General features: G+C 33.9%; 1 long non-coding RNA gene across 3 annotated transcripts; it reads left to right on the top strand.

Annotated features, from left to right (window-relative positions):
* Window positions 1-7,132: 7,132 nt before the first annotated feature.
* LOC131609411 (uncharacterized) lies at window positions 7,133-9,258 on the top strand. 3 transcript variants are annotated; one of them, XR_009286168.1, is made up of 5 exons: window positions 7,133-7,483; window positions 7,567-7,721; window positions 8,264-8,338; window positions 8,503-8,586; window positions 9,060-9,258. It is a non-coding gene; the product is annotated as an uncharacterized LOC131609411 (long non-coding RNA). The 3 variants fall into 3 exon arrangements; XR_009286169.1 differs by having other exon boundaries at window positions 9,050-9,258; XR_009286167.1 differs by lacking the exon at window positions 9,060-9,258 and having other exon boundaries at window positions 7,134-7,483; window positions 8,503-9,036.
* Window positions 9,259-12,424: the final 3,166 nt, after the last annotated feature.

Raw genomic sequence — 12,424 nt, 5'->3', positions numbered from 1 at the left:
TACAAAGGTGAGTTTGAAGCCATTTTTGTTTCCTTAATTTATGCAGGTCCATTTGCAGCAGAGGGCAATCCTTTTTTTCACGGGTGGTTTATACGGCCCAATTAGCCTGATATGTTCTGTTCAGATTGTGATTTTCATGTTTGCCCTTTCCTTTACAGGTGGTTTATACGGCCCAATTAGCCTGATATGTTCTGGTCAGATTGTGATTTTCATGTAGTTAGTATGTGCTGGTTTGCTTGGTTTTGTACAATATCAGAAGTCTTCAATATTTTCGCCTCATTGGTTATGCGCGAAATCAAACAGACCTTAATAGTGACTGTGATTATACACGGCTTCTTCTTCAATAATCACTCTTGAAGATGTTTTGGAATAGCCATATCGCTGAATCTGTAATATGGCTGAATATACAATATGGCCGAAATGAAACTGCAGTTATATATGCTATGAATAATAGAAGATTTCTACTGACATATCTAATATAATTCTTTTCATTATATTGATTAGTTTGTTTATTATAAATTGAAACTGTTTTTGATGTTTTGTTCGATTTTGTTTTGTTTGATTTTATAATTTCTATATTGAGATCTATAGGAGTGTGTGTTGTTGATGCTTCTAATCCCGCCTCTGATTTAACCGGAGAAACTGCTGATGCATTTTCATTTCAATGTAGCCTTCCTCTGATTTTTCCGGAGAAACTGCTGATGCATTTCCATTTTAATGTAGCCTTTATCTCATCTCTATGGAAGGAACCCATCTCTGCACCTTTAGAATACGCCCCGTCGATGGAAAATAAGATGTAGAAGTAGCTGACAGTGTACAACGCCTTATTCATTTGAAACTAAAACATTTCATCACTTTATTAATTTTTTTTGATTGAATTAAATTTATTATTACTAAATGGAAATTAAAACATTTTATTACTTTTCAATCAGCTTCAAGCTTAATAAACACATAATTAAATCACTTTATGCCTTTTAATTTTACTTTTTCAAAACAGTGAATCATTTTATGCCTTTTAATTGTTCAATAACTTTAATACCAATGTTTTCTTTCAATGTTCATTATGATTATTATTTATTTAAATAGATTATGTGGGTCTCTAAACATCACACATCTTTTGAATTATTCTCTTTTAACTCCTAATTACTATTTAACAAAAGAAAATTATTATTTAAAAAATTAGGATTTAGTTAATTATGATTTATTTTATCCTTCATTGTGTGTAAAGAAAATATCATTTATAAACTTCAATTAAAAATAAACATTTAATATAATTGATTAAAATCAATTGAATAGTTTAATGTAATTGTTAATTTATATAATAAATATTAAAATACCTTTCAAATTGATATAATATTTTTATAACTTCTACTGGAATGTAATTTATTGGCTTTCGTAATAATATTGATACATGCATATGTTTAATAACCGTGTAGTGGACTTGAGTTATAATGTTCCAAGTTTATTAATGGAATTTAAATAAATAAAATAAATAAAATTTTATACCGTGCAGTGGACTTGAGTTATAATGTTTCAAGTTTATTAGTGGAATTTAAATAAATAAAATAAATAAAATCCATAAAATTCAAAATTACAATAACAGGAGTACTAATTCCTTGCCATCATAATGTGTAGTGGGTTGGCATTTGCATTATAAGCCCTTTTAAATTTTCCTTATTCCATGAATAAAACAGACTTTTGACAAAATAACTAAATCTTATTGATTTGGCATTTATTACAATATTTGTTGCATTTTATATTTTTTTATTCCATTTATTAATGGAAAGAATCATAGTCTGCATTTATATGGCAGCCGAATTTGAACAGCGTGCATAATTATTTTATTTTGGAATGAGATAATTTCACGGTTTACAACCTACAAAAATGTCTTTCCAAGATGCAACCATTGAATTAATATTGATATTGAAATTGATATCGGTTGAATATTCATTTATACAATTATTTATATAAATGGGAATAAAAAATAGATTATGAAATTTTCATTTTTTTATTTTAGAATTAATTTAACATAGCATTTTATTTTTATTTTTTAAATCTATATATACCTTTTTAATCCATATTTATAACTTTTTATTCATCATTTATTTCTATATTTATAAATGCATTATGCATTATACGTAATAAATTTATATGTTTTGTATTCTGAAATTGGTATTCAAAATTTTACTTTTATGTTTAAGCATTTAATTTTTTAAATATAATTTTAATTTTAGTATTCAAAATTTACGAGGATGTTGTTATTACATTTATTTTTCTTTTTTAAATTATAATAATATATTAAATATAAGTACAAATATTATTTAAATATAATAAATTATATAAAAATATGAATTTATCAAAAAATGTTAGTGTTTTTTATGATAAAACGTTATCATTTATACTAAAACAATTTATAAATATTTGTTTTAGATAAAAGAACATGAGACAATTATGATAGAAAAATACATATATTTGTTATGAAAAAGATAAATTTATCATCATTTTAACATTTATACAATCATGTATTATCATTTTATTTAATTAGTACACATAACATAAAGTTTTATCACTAGATCAAAAGTAAGTTTTGTTTCTTTATAGAAATGTAGAAAATAAATTTTGACGGGCACTATCATACATTTTAGATTTGTAAAATTTGTAAATTTGAAATTTTACGGGGAGGTGTCATATATTTTAAGTTTGAAAAATGGAATAATATCTAAAATAGGTTTAATAAATTTTTAAAATTAACTCATTTGGATTCAACTGGGTTTATTAACTAATATAGATTCACGGATAGAAGTGAACGTATCTATACTAACTATTGCAGAACTTTGCAAGTAAGATTTAGATACATATAACTATATTAATGTTATCTGAAAACATGGTGTCATACTTAACAATTTCTTAATATGTTTAATTTCTTAATTAAAATTGTATTTTTTTAAACTTATAAAATTTTATTTTTTTATATTATAATAATATACATTAAATGTAAAAATTCTTAAGCATTTGAGGGGAGTTGTCATACATTTTACGTTTGGGAAAATGGGCTAATATCTCTGAAGGATAGAAAAACACTTAGAAAGGGGGGGTTTGAATAAGTGCAGTCTTAAAAACTTGAGCGATAAAAACAAATTGCACAGTTATTTTTATCCTGGTTCATTGTTAACTAAACTACTCCAGTCCACCCCCACTGAGTGATTTACCTCACCTGAGGATTTAATCCACTAATCGCAATAGATTACAATGGTTTTCCACTTAGCCCACGACTAAGTCTTCTAGAGTATCCTGATCACAACCTGATCACTCTAGGAACAAATGCTTAGACACAAGCTAAGACTTTCTTAGAGTATCCTGACCACCACGTGATCACCCTAATTACAACTGCTTAGACACAAGCTAAGACTTCCTAGAGTATCCTGATCAACACTTGATCACTCTAGTTACTTACAAATTAATGTAATCAATTCTAAGAGTATTACAATGCTTCTGAAAAGCTATAATCACAACAGTGATATTTCTCTTAACGTTTAAGCTTAATCTCACTAATATATTACAACAACAATGTAGTGAGCTTTGATGAAGATGAAGTTTCTGAGCTTTGATTTGAACAGCGTTTCAGCAAGTTTTTCAGAATAAGTTTATTCAGGATTGGTAACCTTGCTTCTCATCAGAACTTCATTTATATAGGCGTTTGAGAAGATGACCGTTGGGAGCATTTAATGCTTTGCGTATTCCGTACAACATTGCATTTAATGTTTCACGCTTTTGTCAACTACCTCGAGCCTTGTTCACGCTGTGTCTACTGACGTTGCCTTTAATAGCTTCCAACGTTCCTTTTGTTAGTCAGCGTAGCCTGCCACCTGTACTTTCTTCAGATCTGATGTTTGTGTATACAACGTTTGAATATCATCAGAGTCAAACAGCTTGGTGCATAGCATCTTCTTGTCTTCTGACCTTGAAGTGCTTCTGAGCGTGATACCATGAGAACTTCAGTGCTTCTGCTTCTGATCTCAAGTTCTTCTGATGCTTCCATAGACCCATGTTCTGATTCTGCCTTGACCATCTTCTGATGTCTTGCCAGACCATGTTCTGATGTTGCATGCTGAACCTTCTGAGACAAAGCTTCTGAGCGCTGATTTGTGCATACTCTTTATATATTTCCTGAAAGGGAAATTGCAATGTATTAGAGTACCACATTATGTCACACAAAATCCATATCCTTGTTATCATCAAAACTAAGAATATTGATCAGAACAAATCTTGTTCTAACAATCTCCCCCTTTTTGATGATGACAAGAACATATATAAATGATATGAATTTGCGATCAGAAAGAGCAGACGGCTAAAGACAAATTACACAGCTATAGCATAAGCATGTGAATATGTCTCCCCCTGAGATTAACAATCTCCCCTTGAGATGAATAATCTCCCCCTGAAATTAATACAAGAAGAATTTTATAAATAAAAGACTTCCCTGAGTATTTCAATAGAGACGTTCACAGTGCTTGATCTACAGAACATTCATGACTTCTGATTTCTGCTTCCATAGGACAGCTTCAGAACATTGAATTTCTTTAGATCCTCAGAACATTCACAGCTTCTGATTATTGCTTCCAGCGGACAGCTTCAGAACTTGAATTTCTTTGATCTTCAGAACATTCACAGCTTCTGACTCTTGCTTCCAACGGACAGCTTCAGAGCTTGAATTTCTTCTTACATTACTTCATGCTAGATTGTATCAGAACATTGTTGAATGTACCAGAGCTTCATCAGAGCATCTCTACATCCTGAAATGTTACAGAACAAAACTAAACGACAAAAGTCAGCATGAATGAATCAGAACATAAAATATGTTTCAGAACACATAATATGTATCAGAGCCATATAAGCCATATAGAATGTATCAGAACAACTAGACATAATGTTTCAGATCATATTCTATCATCAGAATATCTGAACATTCTTCCTTCTTGCTTCTGATTCTGAAGCTTCATAGCACTCAGCTTGCTTCAAGAATCCTAGAGCTTGATTCATCTTGTTGCTTCTTATGTTGATCTTTTAAAGAGAATCTTCAATTCCTGCAAATACAACTTAGAAACACATGAAGCTCGCAGCTTCTGTTAGTAATGTGGGGGCTTTCTTCCCAGCAACTGCTAATATAAATCAAATCATTTATCACTATTTCTCCCCCTTTTTGTCATAACATCAAAAAGAATGTAAAAGATTCAGATGTAAGCACAGGACAAATGGAAAGAAAACAAATAATCATTGATAAAAAGCAGAAGTACAAAAGTTATGCAGAATAAGCTTTTCATTGATTTAAACAAGCAGGATTACAAAAGATGTATGCAGAAAACAGATGCAACAAGGAAAGAAAAACTACAAAGACCGAAGACTAAGACCCTAGCTTAGACATAATCTGCGCCAGAATGTCATGAACCCCGTTAGTGCTTGCAGTTTGCCTTGCCATGAAGGAGCGAAACTCAGCATTGGCTGCTTCTTGCGCGTCCAAACGAGAAGCCAGCATAGCTTGATTCTGATGCAGAGTGTCGCGGGGAAAAATCGTTTGTCTTTTTCGGGATGAGACACCTGATGCCTTCTTTGGGCTCGAGTGCTCAAAAAAATGATTTTTCTTTTTGTACGGACCAAACTTTTTATTGTTTCCAAAAGAGGAAAAGGAAAAAAGTTGCAATAACCTAAAAAGGGGGGAGAGATCTTGGGTAAGAGGGTTGGTTATACGAAGGGAAGGTATTAGCACCCAACGTATCTATAGTACTCTATAGGTTTCTTTGCTTCGTTTTTCATTCCATGTTATTGTGGAGGTTCTTGTGAAATAGGTGGGACCTAAGGTGTTTGTTTGATTATGCTCGCAAAGATCATCGCGATCCTCTGCATACATATCCCTTAGAGGGAATCAGAGCATCTGTAGCTCGGGGTCTACGAGTGCTAAGGTTTGAATGGTTTTTTTTGTTTTATTTTGTTTTGCTCGCCAAGGATCGACCTTGTGCCTACGTATTCTCAAAGGGATGTTGAGAAAGTCAGAGCAATCGTAGTTCCCACTTATGCTAGTGGAAGCAAAGGAAAAGAGACAAATGTCATCTAAATGTTCGATGTATCTAATCTATATCATCACATACATCTGTTTGATTTTTGTTTGAAAATATTTTCATTATAAGCCCGGGGCCATGCCACTTAGGGTGCTTAGAATGATAAAGATGTTTTTGTTGTTTAACCAGCCTTGTGGCAAAAACTTTCAATGAAGTCAGCCTTGTGACAAAAAGTTTTGATTAATCAGCCAGCCTCGTGGCAAAAGTTTCAATGAAGTCAGCCTTGTGACAAAAAACTTTGATTAATCAGCCAGTATGGTGGCAAAACGGTTTGATTGATTAGCCAGCCTTGTGGCAAAAAGAAGTTTGATTGATTAGCCAGCCTTGTGGCAAAAAAGTTTGATTGATTAGCCAGCCTTGTGGCAAAAAAGTTTGATTGATTGATTGTTTAGGATCTCAACAGATATTAAGCATCCTCACCAGCAGAAAAGAACATTGGATAAGCTCACAGCTTTCGGCAATTCCATGATCATCCAGTAATTGTTTATAGATTTCTACAGCAAATGGAAGACCAAACAAAACAGACAAATCCAAAAGACAACAGAGAAATAATCTCGAAGTCTTGGATGAAGTGAGAAAATAACAATAATGTGCAACAGTAATCAAATAGAAATTTAAATGATTAACTACACAAAATAATATGAAAATATCAAACTTAAACAAAATTAATTTAAGAAAATATATTTTTGTAGTTTTGTGAAAAGAGGAAAATAATTAGAAGACATAAACTTAAATATGAATCTAAATATTTATTTTTGGTATTTTAATAAGGATTAGAAAATTAAATCTTAAAATTAAAAACCAAAAACCTTTTTATGAGAAATATATAAAAAAAACAAATAGATAGTTAAAAAAACTAGTAATTGGGCCAGGGGTATGCTGGAAATCGGATGGGGGTGCAGTCCAATTAAATTAGAGGCTGAACAATAAATAAAAGAAAGGGATAGTACTTGGGTCGGACTGGGTCGAACCGGATCCGCCCATCTTTCAATGTTCAATTGGTTTCCAAAGAAACCCTAAGTAGAACACAAGAGGCAACGCCTCTTCTCTCTTCCCTCTCTCTCTTGCTAACGTTACTCTCTCTTTCTCTCTGCTGCTTGTTGTTCTTTTTTTATCGTGAAAACCAAACAAAATCAAACATCTATTTCTCTCTTCTGAAAGACAAAAACAACTATGGCCCCTTTCTCGGATCTCACTCGATTTCTCTAAAACAACAACGATTCTCCTCTCTCGGTTCTCCTCCTCGCGTTATCTCTCTGCTCTCAACGTGAACGATAACAGAACCACTCCTCAACGGAAGTTTCACGGCGGCCATGGAGGAGAGTTGCTCAAACTATTACTCAAATTTACAGCCAGAAGTAAAAACCCAGGTATGTTCTTCGTTAACTCAACTCTTGAACATGAATTTATTTGGTTAAACCTTAAACTCATAATCACGGTTATTCACATTCAGACTCAAACACACACAAGAACTTTAAAGCTAGCAAACATAATGATTCAGTGCGATTTCTATTCTACTGGGAAAATAAAGTTCACAGCAATATCATTGAGAGTGAGTTCGGAATCGATTTACCTGCGGCGAGGAGACTTTCGCCGGATTTTGTTGAGGTATACGGTTTACTTTGCTTCTGGAATTTTGATGCTAGCTACTGTTTTGATTCTGTACCGGTTGCTATTGCTAAATTTGTTTTAAGTGTCTGAACCATAGCTTTGCGAATTGTAATTGTTGAATGATACAGAACCACGATGAACTGATGAACTGTTGATGTTGTTGAATTTTGATCCTTTTGAAGAACAATTTGAATTGTTGCAAATTGTTTGAAACCAATTTGAATTGTTGTTGTAGAAGCTTTGAATCCGTTATGAACTTTTGTTGCAATTCATGTTGTTACAGCTGCTGAATTTTTGCTTTGAGTTGTTGTTACCGCTGTGATTCTGAATTCGCAATTGTCACTGTGTTGATGCTGTTCTGAAAAACTTTGGAAATTGTTATTGTGTTGCTGTTCAGAACTGTGGCTTGTGAATTGTTGCTTTGTGAAATTGTTGTTGATGCTTTACCGAACTCTTGCCGCTATTGCCTTAGAATTGTTGTGAATTGTTCCTGGGAATTGTTGCTGTTTGCTGAATTTTGTTGCAATTTGTTGTTACAGCTTCACAATAACTTGTTGCTGGAAGCGTCGGGTGCTGTGTTGAAGATGATGTGGGGCTGCCACTGAAGTCCGAAGGTATGGCTTCGACCTCCCTTTCTTTTTTTTTCTGGAAATTTCGAGTGGTGTTGTTGAAGAACAACTTTGGATTTTTGCTATTAACAACTTCTGAAATTGTTAATTGTAACAACTTTGAATTGTTGTTACTAACAACCTCTTTCTTTTTTTTGAAATTGTTGTAGGCTTTTGATGAAGGTGGTGCCAAACACCTCTTTGGATTGTTTCAAGACTTGAAGATGGAATTCAAGTTGGATTTCTCCACCAAGGTATGAACAACTTCTTCACTCCTTTTCAAACTATGGGACTAAGAAACTTTGAAAATTATGAGAGAAAAGGGAGGAGTGAAAAAAGCAAGTAGTTAAGGTTGCTTTTTTTTCATTTGCAATGAAGAGAACACTTCTATTTATAGGAAAAGCTTAGGATGTGTTTGGCAATTGGTAATCTTGATTAGCAAGTTTCAATCATGGCAAGAATAAGAATAAGCATATATTCTTCATCATTGCAAGAATAAGAATAAGAATATATTCTTCATCATTGCAAGAATAAGAATAAGAATAAGAATATTCTTATGCAAATATATTTTTCATGATATAAGCCATGTGTGTAAATTTTTATGTCATTTTATGATATCTCTAAGTTGCATAATTTTATGACATAAAAATCTCTCTTTGACATTCTTTGACTTTTGCTAATTTCACCCCTCTTTGTTTCTTTTTCATGTTGCATGAGAATTTTGAAGAAAGCATGAAGAAGCTTGAACTTGAAGAATGAAGACTTTGAAGATTGAAGAATTCAAGAATGTATTTGAAGCTTTTTTCTTTTTTCTTGTAATTCCAATTTATTCCAACTTTAGATTGTATGAACTTGTATTCTTGGAAATAAATGGAACTTTGAATGTTGTATCTTTGAATTTTGAATATAGTTCACTTTGTACTTCATTTGGAATTTAGAACTTTGTAAAGAATGATCTTCATTTGTGAATGTTTGAATTTCCTTTAAAATCTTTGAATGAAGTTGCATGAACCATGAATACTGGATATTTTTGAATGGAAATTCCTTGAAGTAATGTGAAGAATATTCTTGCACCAATGAATTTTGAATTCTTGAATTTTATGGTTTTAAACCATACTTGAAATAATCTTTCAACAAATGGACTAAAAGATATTTCTTTCAATTTCGGTGAAATTTCCATGAATTGTTTCAAACTTGTACCAACTTTCAAATAATCCATATGAATCAATTTTTCACCATGATGAATCCATAAGCCATAAGTCGCGAAATAAATTCCAAACAAATCCCTTGAATCACACAAATGGCAATGGCTCATAAAAAGTGGATCACATTGAATTATTAGAGGACCTTTGAGCCATTGTTTGAGTTGTGACATCATGTCCTGATTAAAAAGGCAGTTGTTCAGTGAATTAGGTCAAAAACCCTAATTGTCGACCAGATGAAATTGATGCCTGTAGGTCTTGAATTGAGATACAATTTCCATTGTATATTGTCATAGGGATTATTTGAAGATGATTGAAACCTTTGAGTGACTTCCTGGGGATTTTTAGGGTTTCCCAAATGTGATCCCTGATTTCAGTCCCTGATAGTTCAAAACCCTGATCTGAGGATTTGTCTGATCAATCTTTGTATAGGAGATGTTCTGAGCCAATGGATTAGGTCAAAATGATATACTTGGGGTTTTGAGGTCATGTCCCAAGTCATTAGGTCAAATCCTGAGCAAAAGTCAGGAGTATGCTATCTTCAATCAAAACCCTAATTCAGTCGATTCAAAGCTGTTGAGCTTGTTGAAATGAATCTCTGAGGACCAAATGTTGATTGTTGATGAAGATAATTCATTTGAGATGAAGGGAGAACAAAACCCTAATTGATTGTTACTTGTACTGATGAGTGATTTCCTGATTAAATCCTGCTGAGTCACAAGTAACAAACACAAGCTATGCAATTTGTTAGAGATGCAAATGATGCATATGCAGATGATATGAGGTGGTATCTTAGGTCAAAAATTGGGGTATGACACAGAGCTTCCAAGGTCTCCATCAGAGCTGAGGGTACACCAGAAGAAGAAGCACCAGAATTTCTGCCAACAGGGACAACAATCTCAGCAGGACGATCTTCTGGAAGGTCTTCAGCTTTTGTACCTTCCATCTCAACATCTGAGTCTGACTCAGGAGCAGCCTCAGCATATTTTGGTTCAGGCAACACAGAAGCTCCAACTTCCAACGCCTGAAGAATAGCTGCTAGGTTTGTTGGAGGAGTAGGACCAGCAACTTCAGCAGGATAAACCACTTCTGGAAAGACCATGTGAGGAGCACTTTCAGAAGGGTTCATTCTGAACCAATCAAACAACCATTGAAAATCTCCAGTCAGCACAAGATACCTTGGTCTCCATACCACGATGTCTCTGCAGGGATTTTCTTCTACCATCTCATCTGCAGGTATCCTCTCTTCAAGAACTCTTCTGTTCCTGATGAGATGGTGATAACTGCTTTCACCAACTTCCAAGAGACGACCACGAGCCCCAGGTGCTTCAGTCATGATCATTCTCTGGACATCCGTAGCCCTAACCAGAAAATCCTGGTGAAAGGCTTCCCAGAGGTTGCAGGTAGCATACTCATCCAGATGATTAAGGTGAGCAGCACCCAGAATCTCCAACCAGCTATTTACATCAGAATGTAAAAGCTCTAGAAATGATTGAGTGGTAGGTGTTGGAGGGTTGACAGTGAACCTGGAGTCGGGAAACACAAAACTGTAGGGGTTAGGTGTTCTGGTGGGAAAAGGGTGTGAGAGAGATGAGGATATATCTGAGGGATGGGTTGAAGGAGAGGAGATATCAGATGGTGAAGAAGGTGGTTCCAGAAAGATGAATGAAGAGGAAGAGGTGGTGGATGTTTGTGAAGAGGAAGGTGATTGAGGGATACCGTCAAGAGGTTGATACACACGTCTAGAGTAGTTTCCAGACACCATAGCTTCAAACGGGTTCACTTTGAGAGGGTCATAGGTGATCCTTACTCTTTTTGGTTTGATTTCAGGTTCATCAGTTGCCTTTCTCTTTTGTTTACGATCAGTTTCTTGATTTGCAGAACTTGACGTGGGATTCATGATGAAGTTGCAGATAGTGAAAACTGCTAGGGTTTACGATATGAATGCAAAGAGAGAGAGGGCGAAAAAGAAACTGAATGCAAGAGAGAGAAATATAAGAGGGAAAAGAAACGTTTGAAGAGTATTAAAAGAAAACGAAATAAAAGGAAATGATGGATAGCATTAAATGTTACATGACGTGAGGAGAGATAATAATGACAAAAGAAGTGATTAGCACAGTTACCTAAGTAGGCGTCCCCTCAACTGCACGCACGCTTGTCCAGAAATAGTGAACACGTGTTTACCATCTGGATAGCCAGTTACAGCTGTTTTACTTTTAAAGAGATTCTGAGTCAACTTAGACAATGAAACGTTAGTAATAACAGAATCACTACTTCTAATTGATTACAATCAGAACTTCTTATAAAAGACTAATCCAATCTCATTTCAGAAGATACTCATACATAAGATCTTCTCATCTTCTCATTCTGGGCATAAATCCATACTGATATTCTTCAGAATGAACTTAAACCTATCTTCAGCAAGGGGTTTTGTAAAGATATCAGCCCATTGATGGTCTGTATCCACAAAGTTTAAAGATATAACACCCTTCTGAACATAGTCCCTTATGAAATGATGTTTAATCTCAATATGTTTAGCTTTTGAATGTAAGATAGGATTCTTAGATAAACATATAGCAGAAGTATTATCACAGAAGATAGGAATGTTACTCTCATATATTTGATAATCTTCTAGCTGACTTCTCATCCAGAGCATTTGTGTGCTACAACCTGCAGCAGCAACATATTCTGCTTCTGTTGTTGAGAGGGCAATTGTAGCTTGCTTCTTGCTGTACCATGAGATCAGATGACTTCCAAGAAATTGACAACTTCCAGAAGTGCTCTTCCTTTCAATTCTATCTCCAGCATAGTCAGCATCACAGAATCCTACTAAGTTGTAATCTTTGGATCTTCTGTAAACTAAACCAACATTAGTAGTACCTTTCAGATA

The sequence above is a fragment of the Vicia villosa genome, linkage group LG6 (genome assembly GCF_029867415.1).
Source record: "Vicia villosa cultivar HV-30 ecotype Madison, WI linkage group LG6, Vvil1.0, whole genome shotgun sequence".
NCBI lineage: Eukaryota > Viridiplantae > Streptophyta > Magnoliopsida > Fabales > Fabaceae > Vicia > Vicia villosa.
Note: the sequence above shows the minus strand (reverse complement) of the source record. Positions and strands in the feature narration are given on the sequence as shown.